The 17,849-nt window shown below is 48.4% G+C and overlaps 1 protein-coding gene across 1 annotated transcript in view; it reads right to left on the reverse strand.

Moving 5' to 3' along the window:
- LOC137372615 (netrin-G1-like) overlaps positions 1–17,581 on the reverse strand; it is a 215,455-nt gene extending 197,874 nt beyond the window's left edge. The window contains exon 1 of the mRNA XM_068036552.1: positions 17,518–17,581. The gene's annotated coding sequence lies outside the window, so the exon portion shown is untranslated. The remainder of the gene's footprint in view (positions 1–17,517) is intronic.
- Positions 17,582–17,849: the final 268 nt, after the last annotated feature.

Consider the following 17,849-nt stretch of genomic DNA (forward strand, 5'->3'; position numbering starts at 1 on the left):
CTAACAGCACTTTGGGTATACCTACCTCACATGGACTGCATTGGTTCAAGAAGGAAGCTCACCACCACCTTCTCAGGGCAATTAGGGATGAGCAATAAATGCTGGCCTGGCCTGTGACACCCACATCCCATGAATGAATTTTTAAAAAAGTAATGGTCCGGTCAGGTTGGTCACGGGAAAAATTGGAAGGACTCGGACCGGGTTGGGCTCGGGTCGGATGGGGTTCTGTCGGGCTCGGGTACAGTTTCATTTGCAGACCTGAGCAGGCCTTTACCTCACACTAACATTGAATTTCCTCTGCCCCTGTCCAGCCCATTCCCCATTCCATAATATCCTTCTGCCCTATCCATATAAATACACGGACACATGAGTTAGGAGCAGGAGTTGGCTCTTTGAGCCTACTCCGTCATTCAATAAGATCATGGCTGAACTGATGACTCCTCATTCTCACCTACCCCTGATAACCTTCCACCCCCTTGCTTATCAAGAATCTATCAACTTCTGCCTTATAAATATTCAAAGACTCTGCTTCCACCGCCTTTTGAGGAAGAGAATTCCAAAGACTCACGACCCTCTGAGAGAAAAAAATTCTCCTCATCTCTGTCTTAAATGGGCAACCCCTTATTTTTAAACAGTGACCCCTAGTTCTAGATTCTCCCACAAGGGGAAACATCCTTTCCACATCCACCCTGTCAAGACCCCTCAGGATCTTATATATTTCAATCAAGTTGCCTCTTACTCTTCTAAACTCCAGTAGATACAAGCCTAGCCTGTCCAACCTTTTCTCATAAGACAACACGTCCATTCCAGATATTAGTCTAGTAAACCTTCTCTGAATTGCTTCCAGTGAATTTACATCCTTCCTTAAGTAAGGAGACCAATACTGGACACAGTACTGCAGATATGTTCTCACCAATGCCCTGTATAACTGAAGCATAACCTCCCTACCTTTGTAAAAGCAAAATACTGCAGATGCTGGAAATCTGAAACAAGATAAGAAATGCTGGAAATACTCAGCAGGTCTGGCAGCATCTGTGGAGAGAGAAGCAGAGTTAACGTTTCAGGTCAGTGACCCTTCATGAGAACTGACAAATATTAGAAATGGAAAAGGTTTTAAGCAAGTAAAGCAGGGGTGGGGCAAGAGATAACAAAAGAGGTGTTGATAGGACAAGGTCACAGAGAATAACTGACCAGAAGGTCATGGAACAAAGGCAAATGGTATGTTAATGGTGTGCTGAAAGACAATGTGTTAGTACAGTTAATGGACAGAAAACTGAGCAGCTTGGCCACAAGCACAAACATGAAAAAAACAGTGGGTAGGCACAGTTGAAACAAACTAAACAAACTAAAACTAAATAAACACATCAAAAAGAAAAAAGAAAAAATAACGAAAAATAAAAATAAAAAGGGGGGCCCATCATGCTCTGAAATTATTGAACTCAATGTTCAGTCCGGCAGGCTGTAGTGTGCCTAATCAGTAAATGAGATGCTGTTCCTCGAGCTTGCGTTGATGTTCACTGGAACACTGCAGCAATCCCAGGATAGAGATGTGAGCATGAGAGCAAGGGGGAATGTTGAAATGGCCAGCAACTGGAAGCTCGGGGTCCTGCTTTTGGACAGAGCGGAGGTGTTCCGCAAAGCGGTCACCCAGTCTGTGCTTGGTCTCAGCAATGTAGAAGAGACCACACTGTGAGCAGCAAATACAATATACTACATTGAAAAATGTACAAGTAAATCGCTGCTTCAACTGAAAGGAGTGTTTGGGGCCTGGGATAGTGAGGAGAGAGGAGGTAAATGGGCAGGCATTGCACCTCCTGCGATTGCAGGGGAAGGTGCCATGGGAAGGGGACGAGGACTTCCAGCATTTCTTGTTTTGCTCTCTATTTTTGTATTCAATTCCACTCGCAATAAACAATAACATTCTATTAGCTTTCCTAATTACTTGCTGTACCTGCATACTAAGCTTTTGCGATTCATGCACTAGGACACCCAGATCCCTCTACATCTCAGAGCTCTGCAATCTCTCACCATTTAGATAATATGCTTCTTTTTTATTCTTTCTGCCAAAATGGACAATTTCACACTTTCCCACATTATACTCCATTTGCCAGGTCTTTGCTCACTCACTTAGCCTATCTATATCTCTTTGTAGCCCCCTTATGTCCTCTTCACAACTTAGTTTCCTACATATCTTTGTGTCATCAGCAAATTTAGCAACCATACCTACGGTCCCTTCATCCACGTCATTTATATAAATTGTAAAATTTGAGGCCCCAGCACTGATCCCTATGGCACACCACTCATTACATCTCGCCAACCAGAAAATGACCCATTTATGGCTGCTGTCTGTTTCCTGTTAGCTAGCCAATCTTCTATCCATGCCAATATATTATCCCCTACACCATGAGCTTTTATTTTCCGCAATATCCTTCGATGTGGCAGGTTGTCAAATGCCTTCTGGAAATCTAAGTACAGTACATCCACTGGTTCCCCTTTATCTGCAGCACATGTGACTCCCTCAAAGAACTCCAATAAATTGGTTAAACATGATTTCCCTTTCACAAAAGCATGTTGACTCTGCCTGATTACCTTGAAGTTTTCTAAGTGCCCTGCTACACCGTCTTAATAATAGCTTCTAACATTTTCCCCAAAATAGATGTTAAGCTAACTGGCCTGTAGTTTCCTGCTTTCTGTCTCCCTCCCTTTTTGAATAAAGGAGTTACATTCGCTATTTTCCAATCTAACGGAACCTTCCCCGAATCTAGGGAATTAAAACTAATGCATCAACTATCTCACTAGCCACTTCTTTTAACACCCTAGGATGAAGTCCATCAGGACCCGGGGACTTGTCAGCCTGAGGCTCCAACAATTTGTTCAGTACCACTTCCCTGGTGATTGTAATTTTCTTGAGTTCCTCCCTCCCTTCCATTTCCGGATTTAAAGCTATTTCTGGGATGTTACTTGTATCCTTTATTGTAAAGACTGATGTAAAATATCTGTTCAATTCATCTGTCGTTTCCTTATTCTCCCTTATTAATTCCCCAGACTCACTTTCGATAGGACCAATGTTCACTGCGCTCATTATCTGTTTTTATATTTCTAGCTAGCTTCCACTCATAGTCTAATTTTTCCCTTCTTATCAATATTTTAGTCATTCTTTGCTGTTCTTTATATTCTGACCAACCTTCTGACCTGCCTCCCATCTTTGCACAATTATATGCTTTTTCTTTAAGTTTGATACTATCTTTAACTTTTTTAGTTAACCATTGTTGGAGCGTTTTCCCCTTGGAATTTTTCTCTCTCATTGGAATGTATCTATTCTGTGTATTCTGAAATATCCCCTTAAATGTCTGCCACTGCATCTCTATTGACCTATCCCATAACCTGATTTGCCAGTTCACTTTTCACTCTGCTTTCATGCCCTTATAATTGCTCTTATTTAAGTAATCTGAGACCCACTCTTCTCTCTCTCAAACTGAATGTAAAATTTATTCATATTCTGATCTCTGCTACCTAAGGGCACCTTCACTATGAGGTCGTTAATTAATTCTTTCTCGTTGCATAATACCAGGTCTAATATAGCCTGCTCTTTGATTGGCTCTAGAATCTGCTGTTCTCAAAAATTATCCAAAAATATTCTATGAACTCTTCATCTAGGCTACCTTTGCCCATCTGATTTTTCCACTCTATATGTGGATTAAAATCCCCCAGAATTATCACGGTACCTTTCTGACAAGCTCCCATTATTTCTTCCTTTGTACACCATCCTACCATGTTGTTACTGTTTGGAGGCCTATACACCACTCCCATGAGTGACTTCTCTTTATCATATCTCATCTCTACCCAAACTGCTTCTACATCCTGGTCTCCTGAACTTAGGTCATCCCTCTCTATTGTGCTAATACCATCATTAATTAACAGAGCCACCCCTCCACCTTTTCCCAGCTTCCGGTCCTTCCTAAATGTCATGTACCCTTCAATATTCAGGTCCCAATCGATGTTATCCTGCAGCTATATCTCTGTAATGGCTATCAGATCGTACTTATTTATGTCTATTTGTTCATCTGTTCTGCTTCGAATGCTACGTGCATTCAGATACAGAGCCTTTAACTTTGTCCTTTTATTATTTTTGTAACGTCTAGTCTTGACTGCAGATTTACTCTTAAATTTGTACTCTCTCTTCCTTCCTGTCACAGTCTGTTTATCATTTCCCAAATTAATACCTTTCTCTCTTGCCTTGTCACTACACTTTGATTTACCACATCTTCCCAAAATTGATCCCTTGCCTCCATTATTTAGTTTAAAACCTTTTCTACCTCCCTCGTTATGTGGCTCGCTAGAACACCAGCCTCAGCATGGTTCAGATGTAGACCATCCCAATGGTACAGCCCCCCTCTTTCCCCAGTACTGGTGCCAGTGCCCCATGAACCAGAACCCACTTCTACCACACCAGTCTTTGAGCCACGCATTCATTTCTATAATCTTATTTACCCTATTCAAATTTGAACATAGAACATAGAACATAGAACAGTACAGCACAGTACAGGCCCTTCGGCCCACGATGTTGTGCCGAACCTTTAACCTACTCTAAGATCAAACTAACTACCTACCCTTCATACTACTATCATCCATGTACCTATCCAAGAGTCGCTTAAATGTCCCTAATGTATCTGCTTCTACTACCACCGCTGGCAGTGCATTCCATGCACCCACCACTCTCTGTGTAAACAACCTACCTCTGACATCTCCCTGAAACCTTCCTCCAATCACCTTAAAATTATGCCCCCTGGTGATAGCCCTTTCCACCCTGGGAAAAAGTCTCTGGCTATCCACTCTATCTATGCCTCTCATCATCTTGTACCCCTCTATCAAGTCACCTCTCATTCTTCTTCGCTCCAATGAGAAAAGCCCTAGCTCCCTCAACCTTTCTTTGTAAGACATGCCCTCCAGTCCAGGCAGCATCCTGGTAAATCTCCTCTGCACCCTCTCTAAAGCTTCCACATCCTTCCTATAATGAGGCGACCAGAACTGAACACAATATTCCAAGTGTGGTCGAACCAGGGCCTTATAGAGCTGCAGCATAACCTCGCGGCTCTTAAACTCAATCCCCCAGTTAATGAAAGCCAACACACCATACGCCTTCTTAACAACCCTATCAACTTGGGTGGCAACTTTGAGGGATCTATGGACATGGACCCCAAGATCCCTCTGTTCCTCCACACTACCAAGAATCCTGTCTTTAAGCCTGTATTCTGCATTCAAATTCGACCTTCCAAAATGAATCACTTCACACTTTTCCAGGTTGAACTCCATCTGCCACTTCTCAGCCCAGCTCTGCATCCTGTCAATGCCCCGTTGCAACCTACAACAGCCTTCCACACTATCCACAACTCCAGCAACCTTCATGTCATCGGCAAACTTGCTAACCCAGCTTTCCACTTCCTCATCCAAGTCATTTATAAAAATCACAAAGAGCAGAGGTCCCAGAACAGATCCTTGTGGAACACCACTGGTCACCGAGCTCCATCCTGAATACTTTCCATCTACTACCACCCTCTGTCTTCTATGGGCCAGCCAATTTTGTATCCAGACAGCCAACTTTCCCTGTATCCCATGCCTCCTCACTTTATGAATGAGCCTACCATGGGGAACCTTATCAAACGCCTTGCTAAAATCCATATACACCACATCCACTGCTCTTCCTTCATCAATGTGTTTTAACACATCTTCAAAGAATTCAATAAGGCTTGTGAGGCATGACCTGCCCCTCACAAAGCCATGCTGACTGTCTCTAATCAAACCATGCTTTTCCAAATAATCATAAATCCTGTCTCTCAGAATCCTCTCCAATAATTTGCCCACTACCGACGTAAGACTGGCTGGTCTATAATTCCCAGCGTTATCCCTATTCCCTTTCTTGAACAAGGGAACAACATTTTCCACCCTCCAATCATCCGGTACTATTCCAGTGGACAGTGAGGATGCAAAGATCATCGCCAAAGGCGCAGCAATCTCTTCCCTCGCTTCCCGTAATATCCTTGGGTATATCCCGTCTGGCCCCGGGGACTTATCTGTCCTCATATCATTCAAAATTTCCAGCACATCCTACCTCTTAACCTCAACCTGTTCGAGCATATCAGCCTGTTCCACACTGTCCTCACAAACGACCAGGTCCCTCTCACTAGTGAATACTGAAGCAAAGTATTCATTTAGGACCTCCCCTACCTCCTCCAACTCCAGGCACAAGTTCCCTCCACTATCCCTGATCGGCCCTACCCTCACTCTGGCCATCCTCTTGTTCCTCACGTAAGTGTAGAACGCCTTGGGATTTTCCTTAATCCTACCCGCCAAGACTTTTCCATGTCCCCTTCTAGCTCTCCTAAGTCCATTCTTCAGTTCCTTCCTGGCTACCTTGTAACCCTCTAGAGCCCTGTCTGATCCTTGCTTCCTCAACCTTAAGTAAGCTTCCTTCTTCCTCTTGACTAGCTGTTCCACATCTCTTGTCATCCGAGGTTCCTTCACCCTACCATCCCTTCCCTGCCTCATCGGGACAAACCTATCCAGCAGTCGCAGCAAGTGCTCCCTAAACAACCTCCACATTTCTGTCGTGCATTTCCCTGAGAACATCTGTTCCCAATTTATGCTCCCCAGTTCCTGCCTAATAGCATTGTAATTCCCCCTCCCCCAATTAAATATTTTCCCATCCCGTCTGCTCCTGTCCCTCTCCATGACTATAGTAAAGGCCAGGGAGTTGTGATCACTATCACCGAAATTCTCTCCCACCGAGAGATCTGCCACCTGGCCTGGTTCGTTGCCAAGCACCAAGTCCAACATAGTCTCCCCTCTAGTCGGCCTATCTACATATTGAGTCAGAAAACCTTCCTGGACACACCTGACCAAAACTGCTCATTCCAAACTATTTGCACTAAGGAGGTTCCAATCAATATTAGGGAAGTTGAAGTCACCCATGACCACAACCCTGTTACTTCTGCACCTTTCCAAAATCTGCCTCCCAATCTGTTCCTCCATGTCTCTGTTGCTATTGGGGGGTCTATAGAAAACTCCCAACAAAGTGACTGCTCCTTTCCTGTTTCTGACTTCCACCCATAATGACTCAGTAGACAAACCCTTCTCGACGACCTCCCTTTCTGCAGCTGTGATACTATCCCTGATTAACAATGCCACTCTCCCACCTCTTTTACCTCCCTCCCTATTCCTTTTGAAACATCTAAACCCCGGAACATCCAACATCCATTCCTGCCCCTGTGATATCCAAGTCTCCGTAATGGCCACAACATCGTAGCTCCGAGTACTGATCCATGCTCTAAGTTCATCACCCTTATTCCTGACACTTCTTGCGTTAAAATAGACACACTTCAACCCATCATACTGGGTCTAACTTTGCCCTGTCAACTGTCTAACCTTCCTCACAGACTCTCTGCACTCGGTATCTGCCTGTTCAACAGCTACCCCATCAACTGATCCGTGGCTCCGGTTCCCATCCCCCTGCCAAACTAGTTTAAACCCTCCCGAAGAGCTCTAGCAAACCTCCCGCCCAGGATATTGGTGCCCCTCCAGTTCAGAAGCAACCCGTCCTTCTTGTACTGGTCACACCTTCCCCAGAAGGTATCCCAATGATCCACATATCTGAATCCCTCCCTCCTACACCAGCTCTGTAGCCACGTGTTCAGCTGCACTCGCTCTCTGTTTCTAGCCTCACTAGCACGTGGCACCGGTAACAATCTGGAGATTACTACTCTGCTCGTCCTGCCTTTCAGCTTCCAACCTCCAACCTAACTCCTTATATTCGCTTTTCAGGTCCTCATCCCTTTTCCTAGCTATGTCATTGGTACCGATATGTACCACGACCTCTGGCTGCTCCCCCTCCCCCTTAAGAGTCCTATAGACTCGATCCGAGACATCCCTGACCCTGGCACCCGGGAGGCAACATACCATCCGCGAGTCTCGTTCACGACCACAGAATCTCCTCTCTGTTCCTCTAACCATTGAATCTCCTATCACTATCGCTCTCCTATTCTCCCCCTTCCCTTCTGAGCCACAGAGCCAGGCTCAGTGCCAGAGACCTGGCCGCTGTGGCTTTCCTCTGGTAGGTCCCCCCCAACCGTATCCAAAACGGTATACGTATTATTGAGGGGAACGGCCACAGGGGATCCCTGCACTGTGCGCCTATTCCCTTTCCCTCCCCTGACGGTCACCCAGCTACCTTTATCCTGTAACTTAGGTGTCACTACTTCCCTATAACTGCTCTCTATCACCCCCTCAGCATCCTGAATGATCCGAAGTTCATCCAGCTCCAGCTCCAGTTCCCTAACGCGGTCTGCGAGGAGCTGGAGTTGGGTGCACTTCTCACAGGTGAAGTCAGCAGGGACACCAGTGGTGACCCTCACCTCCCACATCCTGCAAGAGGAGCATGCAACTGCCCTAGCTTCCATCCCCTCTGCTCTAAATTGACAACAGAGATTAAAGAAAAAGGAAAACCTTACCTTACCAAACCCTCCACACAAGAGTCCTTTTTTTTGGTTAGAGGAGGAGGATGGGTAGGAGACACTACACGTGTAATGTTTCGGGTTTAGCCACTGCCCGAATATATAAGTTTACTTACCCAGCAGTCCCCGTGACCGCCGAATCACGAGGTAAGTTAATTTAAACTGAAACTCACCTTCCCAGCTGCCCCCTCGCTCGCACTATCGCTGCTTCAAAATAAAAAACATTTACACGTGGCTCAGATAATAATCCAGAGATTATTACCTTTGAGGTTCTGCTTCTTAATTTACTGCCTAGTTCCTCATACTGACTATGTAGAACCTATTTCCTTGTCCTGCCTATGTTGTTGGTACCTACATCATGGACCACGATGACTGGATCCTCCCCCTCCCACTGTACGGTCCTCTCCAGCCCTTAGCAGATGTCCTGAGCAGATGTCCTGAACACTGGCACCAGGCAGGCAACACAGCCGTCTGGACTCTTGCTCTTTGCTGCAAAGAACTATGTCTATCCCCCTGACTATACTGTCCCCAACTATCACTGCATTCCTATTTACTCCCCCCACATGAATAGCCTCCTGTACCATGGTGCCATGGTCAGGTTGCTCATCCACCCTGCAGCCCCCACTCTCATCCAAACAAGCTGAAAGAACCTCAAACCTGTTGGACAATCACAAAGGCTGATGCTGCTGCACTCCAGGTCCCCTTACCTGCCTCAGCTGCAGACACACCCTCCTGTTCCTGAACACTGACCAAACCAGAAGACCCTACCCTAAGGGGTATGACTGCCTCCTGCTACAAAGAGTGCAGGTAAATTTGCCCCTTCTTGATGCATCAGAGTGTCTGTAACTCGGCCTCCAGGTCACTGAGCCGAAGCTCCTCAATCCGTAGACACTGCAGACGTTTGCCATGGATCACACTGGTGTTCACCAGCTCTCACAAACTGCAGCCACAACATTTCACCTGCCCTGTCATCATGATTGTGTTTTAAACAACAAACTAATTATTTATTTAATTACCAGAAAATAGTCACCAGTCAATCTACTACTTTACTATTCGTAAACAGAAAGTAATTATTACAATTACTTATGTTTTTGAAAGATAAATGAGAAAAACTCTCACCAACCAATTAACTCCTTGTCTTCCTGTGAAGTCACACTGATATTTTTTCACAGAACATGGTCATTCCGCTCTGGTGGACTGGACAGGACTGGACTGGACTGGCCTGGCCAGGCTTGGTTTGGCTTGGTTTGGTTTGTCTTGGCTAAGCTAGGTTAGGATAACTCTTTACAAACTCTGCCGCTCTTCGGGTCCTCCTCTGTCTCACTCTGTTAAATTCTGCCGCTCTCAACCCATTCCGCAACCCAATCCCCATCCCATGATATCCCTCTGCTGGTTCCTTTGACCTTCTGCAGAATTAACCATACTTCCTAACCCGGATCATTCACAGATTTCCCAGTGGGAGAGGTTCAGTAACAAACACACCCAGAGACCTGATCACAGACACTCATTGAAAATACTTCTGTCCTCAGGCATCAAAATTGATGCAGTTCTGAGGGAGTGCCACATTGTCGGAGAGTCAGTACTGAGGGAGTGCTGCACTGTCAGAGGGTCAGTACTGAGGGAGTGCTACACTGTCGGAGGGTCAGTACTGAGGGAGTGCTGCACTGTCGGAGGGTCAGTACTGAGGGAGTGCCACACTGTCAGAGGGTCAGTACTGAGGGAGTGCTGCACTGTCAGAGGGTCAGTACTGAGGGAGTGCTACACTGTCAGAGGGTCAGTACTGAGGGAGTGCTGCACTGTCAGAGGGTCAGTACTGAGGGAGTGCTACACTGTCGGAGGGTCAGTACTGAGAGAGTGCTGCACTGTCGGAGGGTCAGTACTGAGGGAGTGCTGCACTGTCAGAGGGTCAGTACTGAGGGAGTGCTGCACTGTCGGAGGGTCAGTACTGAGGGAGTGCTGCACTGTCGGAGGGTCAGTACTGAGGGAGTGCCACACTGTCGGAGGGTCAGTACTGAGGGAGTGCCACACTGTCGGAGGGTCAGTACTGAGGGAGTGCTGCACTGTCGAAGGGTCAGTACTGAGGGAGTGCTGCACTGTCGGAGGGTCAGTACTGAGGGAGTGCTGCACTGTCGGAGGGTCAGTATTGAGGGAGTGCTGCACTGTCGGAGGGTCAGGACTGAGGGAGTGCTGCACTGTCGGAGGGTCAGTACTGAGGGAGTGCTGCACTGTCAGAGGGTCAGTACTGAGGGAGTGCTGCACTGTCGGAGGGTCAGGACTGAGGGAGTGCTGCACTGTCGGAGGGTCAGTACTGAGGGAGTGCTGCACTGTCGAAGGGTCAGTACTGAGGGAGTGCTGCACTGTCGGAGGGTCAGTACTGAGGAAGTGCTGCGCTGTCAGAGGGTCATTAATGAGGGAGTGCTGCACTGTCTGAGGGTCAGTACTGTGGGAGCGCTGCACTGTCAGAAGGTCAGAACTGAGTGAGTGCTGCACTGTCTGAGGGTCAGTACTGAGGGAGTGCTGCACTGTCAGAAGGTCAGAACTGAGTGAGTGCTGCACTGTCGGAGGGTCAGTAATGAGGGAGTGCTGCACTGTTGGAGGGTCAGTACTGAGGGAGTGCTGCACTGTTGGAGGGTCAGTACTGAGGGAGTGCTGCACTGTCGGAGGGTCAGTCCTGAGGGAGTGCTGCACTGTCGGAGGGTCAGTACTGAGGGAGTGCTGCACTGTCAGAGGGTCAGTACTGAGCGAGTGCTGCACTGTCGGAGGGTCAGTACTGAGGGAGTGCTGCACTGTCGGAGGGTCAATACTGAGGGAGTGCTGCACTGTCGGAGGGTCAGTATTGAGGGAGGGCTGCACTGTAGAAGCTGGGGTCTTTTGGATGAGGTATCAACCCCAGGTCCCGTGTGCTCTCTCAGGTGGATGTGAAAGATTCCTGGGCAATATTTGTTAGAAGAGCAGGGAGTTCTCCCCCGTTTCCTGCCCAATATTTATCCCATTAGCAACATCACTAAAATAGGTGATCTGGTTATTAATCTCATTGCTTAGGAATGTCTTGAGATGGTGAAAATCAGTCTTGAAACACAATTCCTTCGTTTAGTCACCAGCAGTGACGTTAATAAATGTGTGATTAGATTGAGGTCGGGCCAGTGGAACAGGGCAGGTGTGAAGGGTTTTATTCACTGTGATGTGTATCTGTCTCACTCACTCATTAATACAAGCTCTCCCTGTTAAACTGGTCTACACCAGCCCCATCTCCTAACGAACCGCCATCATTTACTTCCAGCTCGAATTATTCGTTATCATTCGTATTCGAGAGGTTTAAATTCCAAATGGAAACAGGAGTTAATGTGTCATTGAGTTTATTAAATGATATAAACAGTGAAACGAATTCTCTCCCAATCTCTGCTCCACTCTCTTTTCCCAAGAAACAGAATACAGCCATTAATGTGACGGTTTTATAAACCCCACAACAACAAAACATTAACGAGGGATTTATTTGTATTTAGAAAGAATTCTGCAAACTGATCCTTTGATTAGATTTAAAAGATATCTGAGGATAAAAAAAATTCGATCAAGTATAAACAGAACTTGGAGAATCCACCCTTTGCTGTCACTGAAATAAAACTAAGATCTCTGCATTCCTTCAATTCTGACCTCTTGCCCATCCCAGTGTAATTGCTCCACCAATGGTCTGTGTTCAGTGTGAAACCACGGGGGAGAGTGGAGAGATAGACAGTGTCTCACTGTCTCAATCCACCAGTCCCTCGATCGCTCTCTTATTCTCAATCCCAAACAGTGACACATTTCTCAATATGATTTCTTGTTTCTTGTTCAACTGCAACACTCTGTAGCTGTGTCACCTCCAGACTTGACTATTCCAATATCCTCCTGGTCACCTCCCATCTCCACTGTCCGAAAACATCAGCTCAACCAAAACTCTGCTACTCGTGTCCTAACCAGCACCGAGTCCCATTCACACATCACTCCCCTGCACCCAGTTACCGACACTTCACCCCATGTACCCACTGACCGAGGCCTCACCCCTTGGACCCACTGACTGACACATCACCCCCTGTACCCACTGACTGACACATCAACCCCTGTACTCACTGACTGACACTTCACCCCATGTACCCACTGACCGAGGCCTCACCCCCTGTACCCAGTGACTAACACATCACCCCCTGTAGTCACTCACTGACACATCACCCCCTGTACCCACTGATTGACACATCACCTCCTGTACCCACTGACTGACACCTCACCCCTTGTACCCACTGACCTACACAACACCCCCTGTACTCACTGACCGACACATCACCCCCTGTACCCAGTGACTAACACATCACTCCCTGTACCCAATGACTGACACAACACCCCCTGTACTCACTCACTGACACATCACCCCCTGTAGTCACTCACTGACACATCACCCCCTGTACCCAGTGACTGACACATCACTCCCTGTACCCAATGACTGACACAACACCCCCTGTACTCACTCACTGACACATCACCCCCTGTACCCAGTGACCGAGACATCACCCCCTGTACCCAGTGACTGACACATCACTACCTGTACTCACTGACTGACACATCACCCTCTGTACTCACTGACTGACACATCACCCCCTGTACCCAGTGACTAACACATCACTCCCTGTACCCAATGACTGACACAACACCCCCTGTACTCACTCACTGACACATCACCCCCTGTAGTCACTCACTGACACATCACCCCCTGTACCCAGTGACTGACACATCACTCCCTGTACCCAATGACTGACACAACACCCCCTGTACTCACTCACTGACACATCACCCCCTGTACCCAGTGACCGAGACATCACCCCCTGTACCCAGTGACTGACACATCACTCCCTGTACTCACTGACTGACACATCACCCCCTGTACTCACTCACTGACACCTCACCCCCTGTACTCACTGACTGACACATCACCCCCTGTACCCAGTGACTGACACATCACCCCCTGTACTCACTGACTGACACATCACCCCCTGTACCCAGTGACTGACACATCACCCCCTGTACTCACTGACTGACACATCACCCCCTGTACCCACTGACTGACACATCACCCCCTGTACTCACTGACTGACACATCACCCCCTGTACTCACTGACGGACACATCACCCCCTGTACTCACTGACCGACACATCCCCCCCTGTACTCACTGACTGACACATCACCCCCTGTACTCACTCACTGTCACATCACCCCTTGTACCCAGTGACCGAGACATCACCCCCTGTACCCAGTGACTGACACATCACCCCCTGAACTCACTGACTGACACATCACTCCCTGTACTCACTGACTGACACATCACCCCCTGTACTCACTGACCAACACATCACCCCCTGTACTCACTGACTGACACATCACACCCTGTACTCACTGACTGACACATCACCCCCTGTAGTCACTCACTAACACATCACTCCCTGTACTCACTGACTGACACATCACTCCCTGTACTCACTGACTGACACATCACACCCTGTACTCACTGACTGACACATCACCCCCTGTAGTCACTCACTAACACATCACTCCCTGTACTCACAGACTGACACATCACTCCCTGTACTCACTGACTGACACATCACACCCTGTACTCACTGACTGACACATCACTCCCTGTACTCACTGACTGACACATCACTCCCTGTACTCACTGACTGACACATCACACCCTGTACTCACTGACTGACACATCACCCCCTGTAGTCACTGACTGACACATCACTCCCTGTACTCACTGACTGACACATCACCCCCTGTACTCACTGACTGACACATCACCCCACTGTACCCACTGACTGACACATCACCCCACTGTACCCACTGACTGACACATCACCCCCTGTACTCACTGATTGACACATCACACCCTGTACTCACTGACTGCCACATCACCCCCTGTACTCACTGACTGACACATCACTCCCTGTACTCACTGACTGACACATCACCCCCTGTACTCACTGACTGACACATCACCCCACTGTACCCACTGACTGACACATCACCCCACTGTACCCACTGACTGACACATCACCCTCTGTACTCACTGATTGACACATCACACCCTGTACTCACTGACTGACACATCACCCCCTGTACTCACTGACTGACACATCACCCCCTGTACCCAGTGACCGAGACATCACCCTCTGTAGTCACTGACTGACACATCACCCCCTGTACCCAGTGACCGAGACATCACCCCCTGTACCCAGTGACTGACACATCACCCCCTGTAGTCACTGACTGACACATCACTCCCTGTACTCACTGACCGACACATCACCCCCTGTACTCACTGACTGACACATCACCCCCTGTACCCAGTGACCGAGACATCACTCCCTGTACTCACTGACTGACACATCACCCTCTGTACTCACTCACTGACACATCACCCCCTGTACCCAGTGACCGAGACATCACTCCCTGTACTCACTGACTGACACATCACCCTCTGTACTCACTCACTGACACATCACCCCCTGTACCCAGTGACTGACACATCACCCCCTGTACTCACTGACCGACACATCACTCCCTGTACTTACTGACCGACACATCACCCCCTGTACTCACTGACTGACACCTCACCCCCTGTACTCACTGACCGACACATCACCCCCTGTACTCACTGACTGACACATCACCCCCTGTACTTACTGACCGACACATCACCCCCTGTACTCACTGACCGACACATCACCCCCTGTACTCACTGACTGACACATCACCCCCTGTACTCACTGACTGACACATCACCCCCTGTACTTACTGACCGACACATCACCCCCTGTACTCACTGACCGACACATCACCCCCTGTACTCACTGACTGACACCTCACCCCCTGTACTCACTGACTGACACATCACTCCCTGTACTCACTGACTGACACATCACTCCCTGTACTCACTCACTGACACATCACCCCCTGTACTCACTGACTGACACATCACCCCCTGTACTCACTGACTGACACATCACTCCCTGTACTCACTGACTGACACATCACTCCCTGTACTCACTGACCGACACGTCACCCCCTGTACTCACTGACTGACACATCACCCCCTGTACTCACTGACTGACACATCACTCCCTGTACTCACTGACCGACACATCACCCCCTGTACTCACTGACTGACACATCACCCCCTGTACTCACTGACCGACACATCACCCCCTGTACTCACTGACCGACACATCACCCCCTGTACTCACTGACTGACACATCACCCCCTGTACTCACTGACTGACACATCACCCCCTGTACTCACTGACTGACACATCACCCCCTGTACTCACTGACTGACACATCACCCCCTGTACTCACTGACCGACACATCACTCCCTGTACTCACTGACTGACACGTCACCCCCTGTACTCACTGACTGACACGTCACCCCCTGTACTCACTGACTGACACATCACCCCCTGTACCCAGTGACTGACACATCACCCCCTGTACTCACTGACTGACACATCACTCCCTGTACTCACTCACTGACACATCACCCCCTGTACTCACTGACTGACACGTCACCCCCTGTACTCACTGACTGACACATCCCCCCCGTACCCAGTGACTGACACATCACCCCCTGTACTCACTGACTGACACATCACCCCCTGTACCCAATGACTGACACGTCACCCCCTGTACTCATTCACTGACACATCACCCCCTGTACCCAATGACTGACACGTCACCCCCTGTACCCACTGACTGACACATCACCCCCTGTACCCAATGACTGACACATCACCCCCTGTACCCAATGACTGACACGTCACCCCCTGTACCCACTGACTGACACGTCACCCCCTGTACTCACTCACTGACACATCCCCCCCTGTACTCACTCACTGACACATCACCCCCTGTACCCAATGACTGACACATCACCCCCTGTACTCACTCACTGACACATCACCCCCTGTACTCACTGACTGACACATCACCCCCTGTACTCACTGACTGACACATCACCCCCTGTACTCACTCACTGACACATCACCCCCTGTACTCACTCACTGACACATCACCCCCTGTACTCACTGACCTACATTGACTCCCAGTCCAGCAGAGTCTCAAATTTAATAATCTCATCCTTGTCTTCAATTACCTTCATGTCCTTATCCCTCCCTATCTCTGTAATCTCCTCCAGTTCCCGCAACCCCCTGCGATCTCTGCCTCCTCCAGCCTCTTGCACATCCTCAATTTCCACCACTCCACCATTGGTGACTGTGCCTTCAGCTGTCTGGACCCTAAACTCTGGAATTCCCTCCCTCGTCCTCTCTGCCTCACTCTCCTCCTTTTAGACTCTCCTTCCAACCTCCCTATTTCACCGAGCTTTCCTTCACCTGTCCTAATATCAGCGTCTGTGACTGGATGTCAGTTTTTTGTCTGATTTATGCTCCTGTGAAGCTCCTTGGAAGGTTTGTTTCTGTTAAAGGTGCTATATAAATGCAAGATTTTGTGATTTGATGTGGGTTCACACTGTCCACGCACTGTAATAAATTGATGATCTTGAGCTGTACTAGTCTATATCCACGTACCCAGAGCCCCGCTTTCTCTCTCACTCACCGGCTATTTCTGAAGGAGATTTCCTGCACGGGTTATTTTACTGTCTGACTGCACCGACCCAGCTCCACTTTAAAGCTCCCAGTTTGAGTCGGGTTTGTTTCTGAGAGGTTTTGTCTTCACTGGAGTTGGGCAAAGGTTCCCTTCTCTCGATAGCTCAACACGTCCAGCCCCTGAATCCTCCGCAGCACCCACACGGAATGAAACAACACGGGAAACTCAGCACTCGGCAGATTGGGGCCGTGCGGTCTTTAATTCAGTGTTAATGCTGGCTTGTGAAAGCTTTGCACATACTGCCTCTGGCAGGAGGCTGGGATACAGACAGTGATCTATAACTGGAGGCTGGAATAAATGAGCAAGCTCTCACTCACCACCATTGGGCTCTCCGTCCCTGAAAATCCCCTTCCTCAGGCTGGGTCCAGTCAGTGTTCGAGAGAAATGAGTGAGGGGTCAGTCCCTGCGTGAGAGAGAAAAGGCAGCAGAAATGACATTGCTCCCTGATACCCATGTATATGAGTGTGAGTGTGTGAGTGTGTGAGTGAGTGTGTGTGTGAGTGTGAGTGAGTGTGTGTGTGTGTGAGTGAGTGTGTTTGTGTGAGTGTGTGTGAGTGAGTGTGTGTGTGAGTGTGTGAGTGAGTGTGTGTGTGAGTGTGTGTGAGTGAGTGTGTGTGTGAGTGTGTGAGTGAGTGTGTGTGTGAGTGTG

This window comes from Heterodontus francisci, chromosome 8, assembly GCF_036365525.1.
Source record: "Heterodontus francisci isolate sHetFra1 chromosome 8, sHetFra1.hap1, whole genome shotgun sequence".
Taxonomy (NCBI): Eukaryota; Metazoa; Chordata; class Chondrichthyes; order Heterodontiformes; family Heterodontidae; genus Heterodontus; species Heterodontus francisci.